Below are 14667 nucleotides of genomic sequence, written 5' to 3'. Positions count from 1 at the left end.
GCGCGAAACAGCTGATTCGCGCGCCGCTACTCGCCCTCCCTCCCAGGCTTGGGAGCCAGGGAGGGAGGGGGAGAAGCGGCGCCTGCGCCGCGGCCACTCGGAGTCTCCACCTCCCTCCCAGGCTCTCAAACCTGGGAGGGAGGGGGAGATCCCGAGCGGCCGCGGTGCGGGCGCCGCTTCTCCCCCTCCCTCCTAGGCTTGAGAGCCTGGGGGGAGAAGCCTGGGGGGAGGAGCCTTTGGGGAAGGGGCGGAGTTGAGGCGGGGCTGGGGGTGGGGTAATTAAAGAACGGCGGGGGGGTGCGGCCAAAATTGTTTTTGCTTTGGGCGGCAAAAATCCTAGAGCCGGCCCTGCTGACTCCCAAGCCTGGGAGGGAGGGGGAGCAGCGGTGCGCGAAATGGCCGCTCGGGATCTCCCCCTCCCTCCCTCCCAGGTTTGAGAGCCTGGGAGGGAGGGCGAGTAGCGGCGCGCGAATCAGCTGTTTCGCGCGCCGTGGCAGCAGCAGCGGAGGTGAGCTAGGGCGGCCGGGGCACATTTTTAGGGGCGGCATTCTGGTGCCGGCCATGCCGCCCCTAAAAATGTGCCGCTTCAAGCACCAGCTTGTTTTGCTGGTGCCTAGAGCCGGCCCTGTACAGAGCTCAATGAATGTTGCCACAAGGCCCACCTACTGCAGTTGCCTATCTCCAACACAGCAGAGCTCTCATGCTTCCATTCTGGGGGATTTCTGAATTTCACCCTAAATATTAGGATTGCTCAGTTTCTTCATGACACAAAATGGGAATTTCTCTCCATGCATATTTATAAGTCCATTCAGGAATGTAGCTGGCTAAATCCTGCATATCATATGCATTAATTAGGGGAAAGTATATAAGGATTCTCATAGTGTACAGCAGGCCCACCAGCTCTCTGGAAAAATTAAAAAAAGATAACTTTGAAGCAGTCAAATATTTGAGACTAGAATTGAATTTGGTCTTATACTGTGCATTACTGACTCAAAGCATCTCAAAGTGCATTACATACAGAATGGATTAGGTTAGGTACCAGTATTATACTGACTGTAGAGGCTAACATGGTAGCCATTATGCATTCACCCTGCATATAGATTTGGGTATTAAAATCTGTTTTATTGGCCAAGCTACTGGGGATATTCTATCCTTCTCTATAAGTACCAGGGGATCTTTAACTTCTGCTTGGACACATAGCGGAGACAAAAGCAGAAGAGACTGTGATTTGAGAGCCCCTAGAACAGAACAGAACTTTCTTCATAGTGCATGGTAGGGTCAGCACTGGCTATGAACCTAAGACCAGCTACTCCAAAAGTACTAATGCTGCTATATGATCCATGTGCGTCCCCTACGGAGTTTGAGCTTAATTATTTCTTTTCTTGCCTTGATTTGGACAAGGACACTGTGGTCACCTTTGTCATACATTTGTTAACATGATTAATAGAGAAACACATGTGGGATTCCATTTGTCTTGGCACCAAACTATTCTGTTATAAAGGAGATTTAATTAATCTTATGGTGAACAGTGCAACTCGCTGAAGGAATTATAGGTGGTAACAATCACACTTCAAAGGCTGGTCTGACTCCAGTGGTGTCAGGTTACTTTTGCAAGGTCCACTGCATAGTGTAGAAAGTACAGCTGTGTAATTACATCGATATAATGAGACATTGGACATGTGCCCATAAATTATACCAGACTGACTGACTAACAGTCACACACATAGTAATTATTAGGGGCCTGAACTAAAACCATGGAGCCACAGCCCCTGACTTTTGGGATGTTTGGAATCAGAACCCAGATGGATCTAAATATTGCAGCTGTACCTTCTCTCTCTGATGAGCTAAACACAAACCAGGGACCCAGACCTTGAAGGGGGTGGGTATAAATATCCACGCTCAGAAATGTTGTGGTTCATGCCTGTCTCCAAACAGAATTTGGGATTTCCAGACTGTTCATAATTTTATCTGGTTACAAAACTGGGTTGAGCATGAGATGTGATTTCTGCATAAAAATTAGAAAAGTGCCTGTCTGCCATCTTAGGGATGGTCTATACTAAAAAGTTAGGTCGGCTTAACTACATCACTCAGGAGTGTGAAAAATGCATCCCCCGGAGAAGCATAGTTAAACTGACCTGAGCCCCATTGTAGACACCACTAAGTCAACAGAAGAGGTGGATTTATTACACTGACAGAAGATCCCCTTCTGTCACTGGAGTAAGTGTCTGTGTTACAGTGGTGCTGCAGCTGTGTCATGATAGCATTTCTAGTATAGACAAAGCCTTAGGCCATGTTTCCCCTACAAACTTGGATGGACGCAAGTTATGTTGCTGCCGCAGTTAGTATATCATTTGTGTGCAGGCATACTTGGCTCTTGGCATTGGTTCTGCAAGTCCTCACCACAGGAGTGCTTGTGTTGATGCACAGAGCGATGCACCATGGGTAGGTGTCCCAGTGTGCAACCTGCCACCATCCAGTGCACTATCTTTTGAGAAATTTTGGCAAGGCAGCGTGGGGCAGAAATGAGTCATGCTGGGATGACTGGGAGCAAGGGGTTAAGACCTGAAGAAGACCTCGGTGTAGCTCAAAAGCTTGTACCTTCCACGAACAGAAGTTGGCCCAGTAAAAAATATGACTTCACCCACCTTGTCTCTCTCAGGAACTGGCACATTAGACACACTGAAGTGGCAAATTAAATGCAAGTAGCAATACACCTGAATTTTTCAAGTTTTTTAGATACACTAAAAGCACTTAGGGCTAAATTCTGGGTCCCAGGCCTAGCCCCGGTATTCTGGCTTGACTCAGGAGGCTTCTGCAATGGCTGTGGCTGAAATCATCCCTACACTTGTTGGTAGGGGCTACAGCCCTGCGGCTACCATAGACCCAACCCATCCTGTCCTCCATGCTCTCTACAGGTGGTAATGGAAGGATTTTCATAGTGACTGCAGTATCCCTGTCCCAGCTCCTCCCTGTGTCCTCCCCCAAACTCCATTGTGCAGGCATTCCCCACAGAGCTCCATAGCACACAGACAGCCCAAGCCCCAAATCTAGACCCCCACCCGCATACAATGAAACCATACCAGTGCTGTATCTGGCAGGGGTGGCTCCATGTATTTTGCCACCCCAAGCACGGCAGTCAGGTGGCTTTCGGCGGCATGCCTGCTGAGGTCCGCTGGTCCCGCGCCTTTGGCGTACCCGCCGCTGAATTCCCACCAAAACCGTGGGACCGGCGGACCTCCCGCAGGCATGCCGCCGAAGGCAACCTGAGTGCCGCCCTCACGGCAACCGGCAGGCCGCCCCCCGCGGCTTGCTGCCCCAGGTATATGGGGCACTCCACAGCGATTGGTGCGCTGGTGCCTGGAGCTGCCCCTGGTATATGGGGCACTCCACAACCATAGAGAAAGGTGGAAAGATTTGCCCCTTTATGATAAATTAATACAAGCCGAGCAATAGTATATAAATACTTTGCACTTCAATAGCACCGTCCTCACAACACCCCAGCAAGGTAAGTCAGGATTGCATGCAAACTCCAAGTTGCAGAGGGGCTAAGTAGAATAGACACGGTTACGCAGCTGGTCAGTGGCAGCCCTGAGAATAGAATTCAGGCTTCCTGAGAATAGAATTCAGGCCTCCTGTGCCTGAACCACAAGCCCATACATTGGCTTCCTACTGTAACTATTCAGATGCTCTTTACTACTGTGTCAAATAAAGTGGCTGATAATAATGGGGGAGGGAAAAACTTTATTCAAAGAAGGAATCTCCATAAGACTTAGCTCTTCTGGAAAGTTCCAGATACGCACATCTCCCATCAAACAATATGAATTGAGGTTGCAGCAAGAGCTGAAACTGCAGTGTCCTGAGCACATCCTGAGAGGAGCTGTGCACCTTCCGATCTCATTGCCTTCAGTGGAAGCTGAGAATGCTCAGCACCTCTGAAGAGCTATTCGGCACCTTCAAGGATCAGGATGTAATGTTGCTAAGCAACAGCTAGCTAACTGTTCTCTCCAGCATGTTTTATCTCCCTGCTCTCCCGCCCCGGTTTGCTTCTGTGGTTACCAAAACATCCCAGCAGCTTCCTTTCCTAGCAACTCGCCTGGAATGCAAACCGTTCTTCCCTGCACACAGCATGCAAATGAAAATAATCAGTCTTGGAAGGAAATTGTAAGTCGTCTTTAACTATCCTCCTTGCTGGTGTCTATTAGAAACCACTCTTCTGCCTAAGCTATCCAAGCTCTTACAGCTCAAAGTGACCCATCAATATTTTTGGAGTAACAAAATTATTTTGTCAGAGATTCCCTTGCTAATACTAATATCCAGATTAATATTTCAGAGGAGGAGAAGGAAAAGATAAAATCATGTAATCACAGCCAAGCTATATTCTCTAGCCAGTGCTGGAACATATTGTACTCAAATGTGGCACTTAACTGCAGATGTGGGGATGGATGTAGTAGAGGCTGTATTAGAGATGCACTTTTAACTGTCACCATGAAATTACTTTGGGAGACCCAGCACTGCTCTAAATTCCTGTCTACCCATCTAGCTATTTGTACTTCACTCCTCACCAAAGTATCTGAGAGCCCATGAGTCAAATATCAGTTCCCTGAATTAATAGTAGCCACTGCATGGAGGAGTGTTTTCCAAAAAATTGGCTGTCTTGAAGGATTGTTAGTGTCACATGATGATTGATTCTATTCTGGCCTGCACCAAGTGTGATCAAACTTCCTTGCTGTTTTGTGTTTTGAAGTGATTCAGAAAAGTACTTAACCACAGGCTTAACTTTAAGTATGTGCTAAGTCCCAAGAAGCCAATGACACTTAAGCAGGGTGCTCTAAGCACCTACATAGGGATTGACTTAACCATGCCTAAATGCTTCTCTGAATCAGGGCTCAGCAATCTCTCTCATAACACCAGGATAACCCATTGACTTCACTGGGGTGAGTGAGATCACGCTCAGGCCCTCAATGCATTTGTGTGCAGTGTTCCAGTCACACAATTCCCTATGTCAAATTCATAGAACACTGGCTGGTCTCAGAGAGATGCAACTATATGTAACCCTTCTGCCCATCTAAGTTGGCAGCAACAAGGGCCGGGTTCTGTATCTGGGGGTTCCGTTTCAATAACACAATGCAAAACCGGCTTGAGCCCCCACCCAGTGACCTGGGACAATTACATACCATCCCCTGGGTGCCTCTAAGAGGCAATACTTCCCCTCTCGCAAGCACAGAGTCTGAGTATAGCAGAAAATGTTTAATAACATGAGGTAAACGACATCAGCATTAAATTGGAAAAACACCACAAACAGGATTCATAACACAAACCATGAGCAAAAAAAACCCCCTCCCCAGCAAATTGGGCTGTGTCCTTTCCCTTTGGTTCTTGAATCCAGCAACCCAAATCACCCAGAGTCCCCAAAGTTCAACACCCCCAAAGTCCCTTGGGTCCAGCAACCACCCAAAGTCCCAAAAGTCCAACAACCCCCAAAGTCTCTGTCCCTGATCAGTGCAGCCCCAGAGTAAAAGGGGAGCACACAGGGTGTTAAGGAGCACCTTACGTGATCCGAGGCCGGCCATCTCTCCATGGGGTTCCGCCGCAGCCTTCACCACGAGCCAATCCACTTCCTGCCGTGCCACAAACCGCTCCACTCCACTCACCAATCTGCGAGCCGCTCCAGCCATCCCCACAAACAGCTCCACTCGCCATCCCCGCAAGGCTCCGCGACACTCACTGCTCCTCCAGTCATCCCCACAAATTGCTCTGCCAGCTGCTTAGCAATATAGGTTCAGGCTCCCCCACTAGTTAACACAGTACTTTATAACTTTAACTCTTTTGTGATTTCAGCTCAGAGTAGGGGAGCCCCAGTGCTGGTGCACCATTGGCCCAAAGTGAATTCAGCTCAGCAGCCTGTAACTAGACTCCAAATAGAATCAAAGTTAGCTCTGACATTCAACTCTGGAGAGAGAAAAGATAGTACAATTGGTGTTTCACACCCTGAGGGGGGGGGGGGGGGAACGGAACGAACGAACGAACGAAACGAAACGAAACCATACCATACCATACCATACCATACCATACCATACCATCCTCTCAATTCACTGGGTTTTGTAACCCATGCCCCTTGTCAAGCAAGTGCTACTTAGGTAATGGTGAAGGACTCACTCAGTCCTTCTGTCATACAACAGTTCCACTGGCCTTGATTCACAGAATCAGGGTAACAAAACTTTATTCTTCCTGCCCCAATAACAGAGAAACTGGGGATCCCACACCAGCCAAAGTAACCACTTTCAGTTGCTGTTGTTTCATGCCAGGCTGGTGGGTGTGCCTATGCAAACACGATCAGCCCCTGGAGTTCTTTTCCACACTCGCCATAATTCACCACCAGATGTCAGGGTAGAGCTCATCCTGACTCTGCTTACATATACAATCATTTATCTCACCAGTACAAAGCACATTTAGTTCAAGGTTGTAATGGTGGCTCAGAAGCATTGTGGAACACACTTCGTACCCATTTGTTTCATATTGCACTCTCTGTCTTTATGAACAGACAAAGAAATATAGCCAGTCAGTATGTCTTTAATGACTTTCATTTAAGAAATGAAACTCGGGTTTGGCTAGTCCAGTTTCAGAGACAGGCTCAGCCAATCCATACTCTAATAATATAACAAACCTTGCTCAGTGTTTGCCAGAGATTCCATTCTCATATTAAAACTCCAGGCCTCTCTTTTTTCTTCCAGTTCTGCCTTTGCTAAGTGTCTATAAAATGAATTACAGCAAGCATTACTTCATCAAAGCTTAATCCTCCATGCACCTTTGTTTGTATATGTTAATACGTTCATCTAAATTGTGCTAGAAGAGACCCCTGTAAAGTCACAGAGGCACAGCGGTCATTAGGAAACTTAATTCTTCAGGCTGATCCAAAATAATTAGCTTTCATCTGTCTTGGTCCTGAAGATTTAGGATCAAATTCTGGCAAGAACAAAGAAAGTGAGATAACCGTCTCCTAACCAGGTGAATTATATAGGCAGCAAAAATAGTGTTAATGTATTCTGGCCATAACAGTGCAGCGTCTCTGCACAATCTGTGTGTGTGATGGTGTACAGAAACCACTGCAAGATCAGGGAGCACGTATATACAATGTACAGAGTTTCCTGGCCCTGCTGCCACGGAGACAGGTTGGAGGGGAGGGAGGAAACCTGCCTGGCCTCCATCAAAATGTTGTTGAATGTTTCAATTTCAATTAATCGGCATTTTCTGACAGAAAAAATGTTCTGTGGAAAAACTTCCAATCAGCTCTAGCTCTCAGGGAGTAGTAATTATACCGGTAATAAATTACTCCTGCCTGCACCCCTCATGCACTGGCTCAGCTACTTTGGCCTATGAGTTGGTTTTACCTGTTCCCCACCCAGACCCCATCAAACTGCTTCGGGGAAGGACTAAGTGAGTCTATAGCCCTGCTTACACCTACGAATTCGGATCGCATTATGTGTAGGGGGGAAACTGTGTGATCATGGGGGGATTTCAGTTTGAGTGACACATGCTGGAGATCACATGCTGCCTGTACTAAAATATCCTTGGCATTTCTAAACATTATAGACAACAATTTCCTAACTCCAAAAGTGGTGCAGTCAACACAGGGGAATTCTATATTAGATCTTGTCATAACCAATAAAGAGAAACTGATCACAGAACTAATAGTTAATGGTAGCTTTAGATACAAGTGATCATGACTTGATCACCTTTATAATGTGTAAGCAGAATAAAGTCAGGACAGTAATATATATATATGTAGTGCTTTTAATAGGGCCAATTTCACAAAGATGAAAACAATTATGAGCCAAATCACCTGAGAAAAATATGAATGATAATTGGGAAACATTTAAGAACACCTTACCTGATGCCACAATCCCATAACTGAGGAAGAAAGTCATGCTGGTTAAAAAAATAATCTGGTTTAGAGAGGACATGAAGGCAGCTATAAAAATAATACAAAAAATACAAAAAAATGGAAGAAAGGGGAAGCTGAGAGTAATGAATATAAATCAGAAGTTAGAAATTGTAGAAAATTGATAAGGGAAGCCAAGGTATACAAGGAAAAATCTATGGCCAGCAGAGTTAAGGACCATAAGGAGTTTTTAAAATATATTAGGAATAAAAATAATCCTAACAACGGTATTTGTCCATTACTAGATGGAAATGGTAGAATTATCAATAATAATGCAGAAAAGGCAGAAATATTCAGTAAATAGTTCTGACTGTATCTGGGGAAAAACAGATGATGCAGTCTCATGATATGGTGATAACATTCTTTCCAGTCTACTAGTATCTCTTGAGAATGATAAACAGAAGCTACTAAAGTTAGACATTTTTAAATCAACAGGTCCAGCTAACTTGAACCGAAGAATTTTAAAAGTGCTGTCTGAGGAGATTGCTGGACCATTAATGTTGATTTCCAATAAGTCTTGGAGTATTGGGGAAGTTCCCAAAGGCTGGAAGGAAGCTAATGTTGTGCCAGTTTTTAAAGAGGGTAAACAGGCTAGCCCAGGTAATGATAGCCCTGTCAGCCTGACATTGATCCCAGGCAAAATAATGGAGTGGCTGGTACAGGACTTGATTAATAAAGAACTAAAGGAGAATAACATAACAGAGTGTTATGGAAAATAGATCCTGTTAAACTACTTGATTTTTTTTTATGAGATTACAAATTTGGTTGATAAAGGTAATAACATTGACATTATATACTTAGATTTCTGTAAGTTGTTTGACTTGGTACCACATGACATTTTGATTTAAAAAAAACTAGAACAGTATCAAATTAAAATTGGGACACATTAAATGGATTAAAAACTGGCTAGCTGATGTGCCGGCTAAAGTCAGTGCCTATGCCCCACGCAGCGCTGCCGGCGTGCTGAAGCTGCAGGGGAGGGGCTTTTGCTGCCGGAGAGGCCCCAAATGAGCGGCTCAATCCGGCGTGGCTGCCCTGTCAGCCGCTTTTGGGTCTTTAAATAGCCGTCCAGGGGGAAATCCCGGACATTTTTAGCTTTTTACAAATTCCCCCCGGATGGCTATTTAAAGACCCAAAAGCCGGACATGTCCGGGGAAACCCGGACGTATGGTAACCCTATTACTGTTGCCATATGACAGCACGAATAATTCTTGCTCATGTGATTCGTCCTATTAGGGGACGAAGTTGTCAATGGGACTGTTCCCATAGGGATTGCTCACATGACTGAGTGCTGCAGAATCAGGCCTTATATTTGTAATTTCTGTGGCAACTGATTACAATGCTCTTTTCATGAATGCTGAGATGTACTGCATGTAAAAAAAGGATTAGACAAATGAAGAGATTCTATCCCAGGAACACAAAAGCTGTTACTCAATTAAGTGATGGAAACGTAATGCCAGACGCTAAAGTTTAAGCAAATGTAGTTTTCATGTAAATAATTAAGTTTTAAGAGTACGTCTGCACAGGAGCTGGAAGGTGTCCAGGAAACACACCAATGCTAGCTCTGATCGAGCTAGGGTGCTAAAAATAGAAGTGTAGCCACAGTGGCACAAGCACCTGCTGCGGCTACACTTACATTGTTAGGGTACTAGGTCAATTAGAGCTAATGTGGATGTGTCTCCTCAAGCTGGAAAATACACCTTTCAGCTCCAGTGTTGACATACCCTAAGAAAGCCAACAGCCAGGATAGGAACTGTGGATATGTGGGCTGAGAGACAGCTAACTCATGAACCTGTGTTATGCCTAAGGTTATACATCTAGGAACACAGAAGACAGGTCACGCTTGCAGGATGGGGGACTGTCTCCCAGAAAGCAGTGGCTGAAAATGAACTCAGTGGTCATGGTGGATAACTAATTGTAATGCTGTGGCTTAAGTGGGCTAATGTGATCCTTGGCTGTAGAAAGAGGGGAATCTTGAGTGGGAATAGGGAGGATCTCTGTACCTGGCATTGGTGTGACCATTGCTGGAGCACTGTGTCCAGTTCTGGCGTCCACACTTCAGAAAGCTGAATGAAAAATTAGAAAGGGTTTAGAAAAGAGCTACAAGAATGATTTAACATCTGGAAAACCTGCCTTACAGTGAGAAACTTAAGAAGCTTGTCAAAGAGAAGGTCATGAGGTGACTTAAAGGTAGCGTAGGGAATTCTTAATAAGGCAAGTTCTTTATTAGCTTTAACAGTTATAGCTCTAGGTTAGTATCCTTTTCTGATCTCTCTCAAGGACCTCAAATCACCTTGCTCTCCCAGCTGGCAGTACAAGCTGTTGCTTATATAGTATAATATTTACAGTACATCCCCAGGAGGATGGAATGCTTGGATCTATTTGATAATAATGTTCAGTTCCAGTTTTATTCTGGCACCATGAGTTTAGACTTTCATATCAACCCCATTCTTTATTTCAAGGCCAAACATCTATGTCTTTTTGATACATAGGACAAACATATTCTTTTAAAGTAAAGGGTGGGTGAGCATGATGGTGAAGGCCTGGGAATGGCAATCCAGAGAGCTGGATTCTCTTCCCCTTCTCCTATAGATTTCTTCTGTGAATCTGAGCAAATCATTTACTCTGGGACTTAATCTGCCCATCTGTAAGATGGGGGCATACATATTTCCCTACCTCACGGGGGTATTGGAAGACTTAAACCATTAATGATTGTGAGAATGCTCAATGGATTACTATCTCACTTTAAGGAAAATCTCTCTGATTTGTGTTTTTATCCCTCAGTGCCGAGTATTGATCAGGAAGTGGGGGAAGCCAGTTAAGGAGCTTAAGCCTTTTTGTAAATTGCAGGCTTTAATGACTTACACTAGTTCCACATGAGTGCTAGTGACAGCAGATAAGCAGATGTGTCTGGGAAAAACCAAGATAAGCAGATGATCAGAGAACATAGAAAGTGTGTGGCAGACCAGGACTTCACACTCCTCATTCTACTGCACACTATTATCCTTTGGAGCTTCACAGCCTCAGTGAGGATAGACCTCAGGCCCTCCTAGTCTTGAAGCACAGGTTCCTACCGCTTGAACCAAAGGAGAATCTCACTCAGACTATTTAGAGCTCTGTGCTGAGTCCTCTCTTATAAAAGAAAGTATACTAGTCTCTTCCACAGCCTCCTATCCTCTGGCGCGGTCTGAGGAGCACCAGCAGAAGGCTTTAGCCTAGGGATTCCTCTTCGTGAGCCCCAGCTCTCAACTTTATTTGTCACCTTTCTGGAGGGTCACAGGTATCAGCTCTTCTCTTCAAGCCTGATGCTTAAGGCAACGCTTGGGGAATGGGGCCTGCTAGTGAAGGCTTTTAACTCCCTTCAGCATTCAGTCATGAGCAGGGTTCCTCGCCCCTTCACAGGGCCTGATACACAAATCTGGTTCCATCCAGCAGGGGGCAGTGGTGCACCTACACCCAAGCTCATTCACTTCACTATTATTGTGTAATCATATTAAAGGCAAGATTTAGGACTCCACAGAATGGCCCACCCCAATTATTACATGAAGAGCTCACCCCATTTAATGTTTCTCATGTTCACAATTTCTGGCCTCCTTCTGGCTCTAATATGTGGCTGACCCAGTACTTGCTCTACTTGCACTGGCTGTGGGAATACATTGGTGCTGTAACATGGGATAGGATTTTAATTGACTCTTGACTTGATTGCACATTTGAATTATTGTCAGAGGAGTCTTTTTTGATGCATATGTAGCGCCAGAGCATACATTCCAAAGAGGAATTGGTATCTGCTCTCCTTTCATTATTCAATAATGCAGAAAAGCACACGCTGTGCTTGGTGAGTGCAAACAAGGATTAAAATGGTCAAATGTTGCCTAGCAGTAAGATGGGGAAAATGTACTGATACAATTACACCTGCCTCAGTTCTCTAGAAAAGGTATAATCAATGCTGGGAAATCCCCTGTCAGTCTCGTGTCTCTGCTACTATGATTTGTAGCCCCAAATCAACTAAATCTGCTCCCCAGCCTCCGAAGATCCTAACTAAAACCTAGCGCTGAGCATTCTTCACCCTACATTAGTCAAATAGGAGTCCAGGGCAGAAGTACAAGACACTCCTTTGTTCTTCGTTTTGTCAGCTCCGTTACATTGATTGATTAGTTCCAGTCATTTCTTAATATTGTCGGAATTCTTAAACCACAATTCTAAGTCTGAACATTTACTTCATGAAAATGACAACTTGAGGCTTGGTATTTCCAGATAACATTGGACCAGCCTTCCAAAGGGAGTAGTGGGGGCAAAAACCCTAACTTGTTTCAAGATGAACCTTGATAAGTTTATGAAAGGATGGTATGGTGAGATTACCTACAATGGCATAGGGCCCATCTGTAACTGCTATTAGCAAATATCTTCAGTGGCTAGAGATGGGATACTAGATTGGGAGGGCTCTGAGTTAATACAGGAAATTCTTTCCCAGGTGTCTGGTTGCTTAGGGGCTAACTGATTGCCATATTTGGGGTCGGGAAAAATTTACTCCCAAATCAGATTGGCATGACCCTGGGTTTTTTTGTCTTCCTTTTCAGCATGGGGCATGGGTCACTTGCTGGTTTGAACTAGAGTAAGTGGTGGATTCTCTGTAACTTGAAGTCTTTAAATCAAGATTGGAGGACTTTAGTAACTCAGCAAGAGGTTATGGGCTATTACAGGAGCAGGTGGGTGGGTGAGGTTCTGTGGCCTGCAATGTGCAGAAGGTCAGACTAGATGGTCATGATGGTCCCTTCTGGTCCTAAAGTCTGAGTCTGTGAGCATTGGCTAGTGCCTCACTCAGGTCAGAGGTGTTACCCTTGTGTACCCAAGGGGTAGCCAGAAATTTGGGATGTTCCAGTTAGGAGGAAAAATTGCAATTTTGTTTATTTACTTTTCCCAGAGCCACACACCAGACTTCCAGGCTGTGTCTGCTTGGCTTTCTTTCTGCATCTGTCTCCATCCTGTAAGTGCACATGCACACCTCCAAGCACCTTACCCAAGCAATGACCCACCAAGCAGGCCACTCAGCCAGTATTAAACTGGACAATCCTGCTTTTCTAGGGTTTGTCCCCCATCCAGTACTTAGGCAAAACTGCACATGGTTTTGTCTGGTATCGGACAGGGGACACGTCCTTTTGAAGAGCACACTGCTCTGCTCCCGCTGGGGTAACCTCGCATGCAAGGTCACACTGGTGGGATGGAGCGGTGTGTTCTTAAAAATGGCACCCCTTCTCCATTTGGTATGATCTCACATACACCATGCATCTGAGGGCATGTAGGTGGGGTGGGGTTGGGTCACCTCCAGGCTGATGCCATTCCTGGAAGTATCAGAATGTCTAATATTCTGAGAATGCATGAATGACCACCCTATGCCCAGCCAAAGCCCTCTGCTCACATAGGCCAAATTCCTGGGGGACTCGCATATACCTTACTTTTAGGGGCGGGGCTGTTTAGCTGTCTCTCAGAGCTATCTTAACTGAAGGTGGCAGTTACACCCACTCCATAACAAGGTTTAACTCAACCCATAACAGAGGGTTCAAATCATTGCTGTTAGACCCTGGAATTACATGACAGATCTCAATATTCACAAGAGAGCAAGGCAGGTGAGGTAATATCTTTTATTGGACCAACTTCTGTCCAACCTGTGTTAGCACGAATGCTTATCGCTCTCACCAACAGAAGTTGGTCCAATAAAAGATATTACCTCACTCACCTTGTCTCTCTAATATCCTGGGACCAACATGGCTACAACACTACAGCAAACAATCAAAATTCACTTCAGTTTATAACTTGGCTTTCGAGTTCTCTGAACCAGGGTAAGGATAGGTATAAACAATATCCTATGGGAGAATCACTTTAATTTTTATGCATAAGAATGGAGGTTTTCAAAGGCACAAAGGGCAGCTATCCTCCCACTATTGGAAGTCATTGTGGCTTACGTTCCAACCTCCATTGGCTTTCGGTGGGCATCTTACTGCCCTTTGTGCCTTTTGAAAAATGTCCCCGCTTTGTTTGTAAATGATTTGGCTGTAAATTATTTAGAGAGGGTGGGGAAAAACAAAAAAACAAAAAAACAACCTAACAGACAGGGCCGGCTCCAGGTTTTCTGCCGCCCCAAGTGGCGAAGAAAAAAGAAAAAGAAAAAAAAAATAGCCGATCAGCGGCAGCTCAATTGTGCCGCTCCATTCTTCGGCAGCAGTTCTGCGGCGGGTCCTTAACTCCCTCTTTTCCTCTTCGGCGGCACTTTGGTGGCAGCTCAAAGAGGAAGAGAGGGACTGAGGGACCCGCCGTTGAATTCCCGCCGAAGACCCAGACGTGCCGCCCCTTTGTATTGGCCACCCCAAGCACCTGCTTCCTTAGGCACCTATTTTCTGGGTCTGCTTTATTTTATTTTTTTAATATTTGTGTATCCATCATCACAAATCACTTCTGATGCTTAAAACAAGTGAGCTGCTGTGCATATAAAAACATGGGGGTCAAATCTTCAGCCGGGGCAAATCATTTTCTCTATTGGCACCAGTAGAGCTTTGCCAAGTTACAGCAGCTGTGGAGCCAACTCTTTTTAAAAAAAACCAACAACTCATCAAAAACTTGGACATGCAATATTGACTACACAGATGTGGCTCAAACTGCAGAAGACACGTGCCATGCAAAGCTGTAATAAACATCTAGGCGTAACCAAGCGCTCCTTGATCAGCCCTAAAATT

At 45.2% G+C, this 14667-nt stretch overlaps 1 long non-coding RNA gene across 1 annotated transcript in view; it reads left to right on the top strand.

Annotated features, from left to right (window-relative positions):
• LOC101950133 (uncharacterized) overlaps positions 1 to 14667 on the top strand; it is a 45868-nt gene that overhangs the window by 17633 nt on the left and 13568 nt on the right. The gene's annotated exons all lie outside the window — the stretch shown is intronic.

This window comes from Chrysemys picta, chromosome 9 (genome assembly GCF_011386835.1).
Source record: "Chrysemys picta bellii isolate R12L10 chromosome 9, ASM1138683v2, whole genome shotgun sequence".
Classification (NCBI taxonomy): Eukaryota; Metazoa; Chordata; order Testudines; family Emydidae; genus Chrysemys; species Chrysemys picta.
Note: the sequence above shows the minus strand (reverse complement) of the source record. Positions and strands in the feature narration are given on the sequence as shown.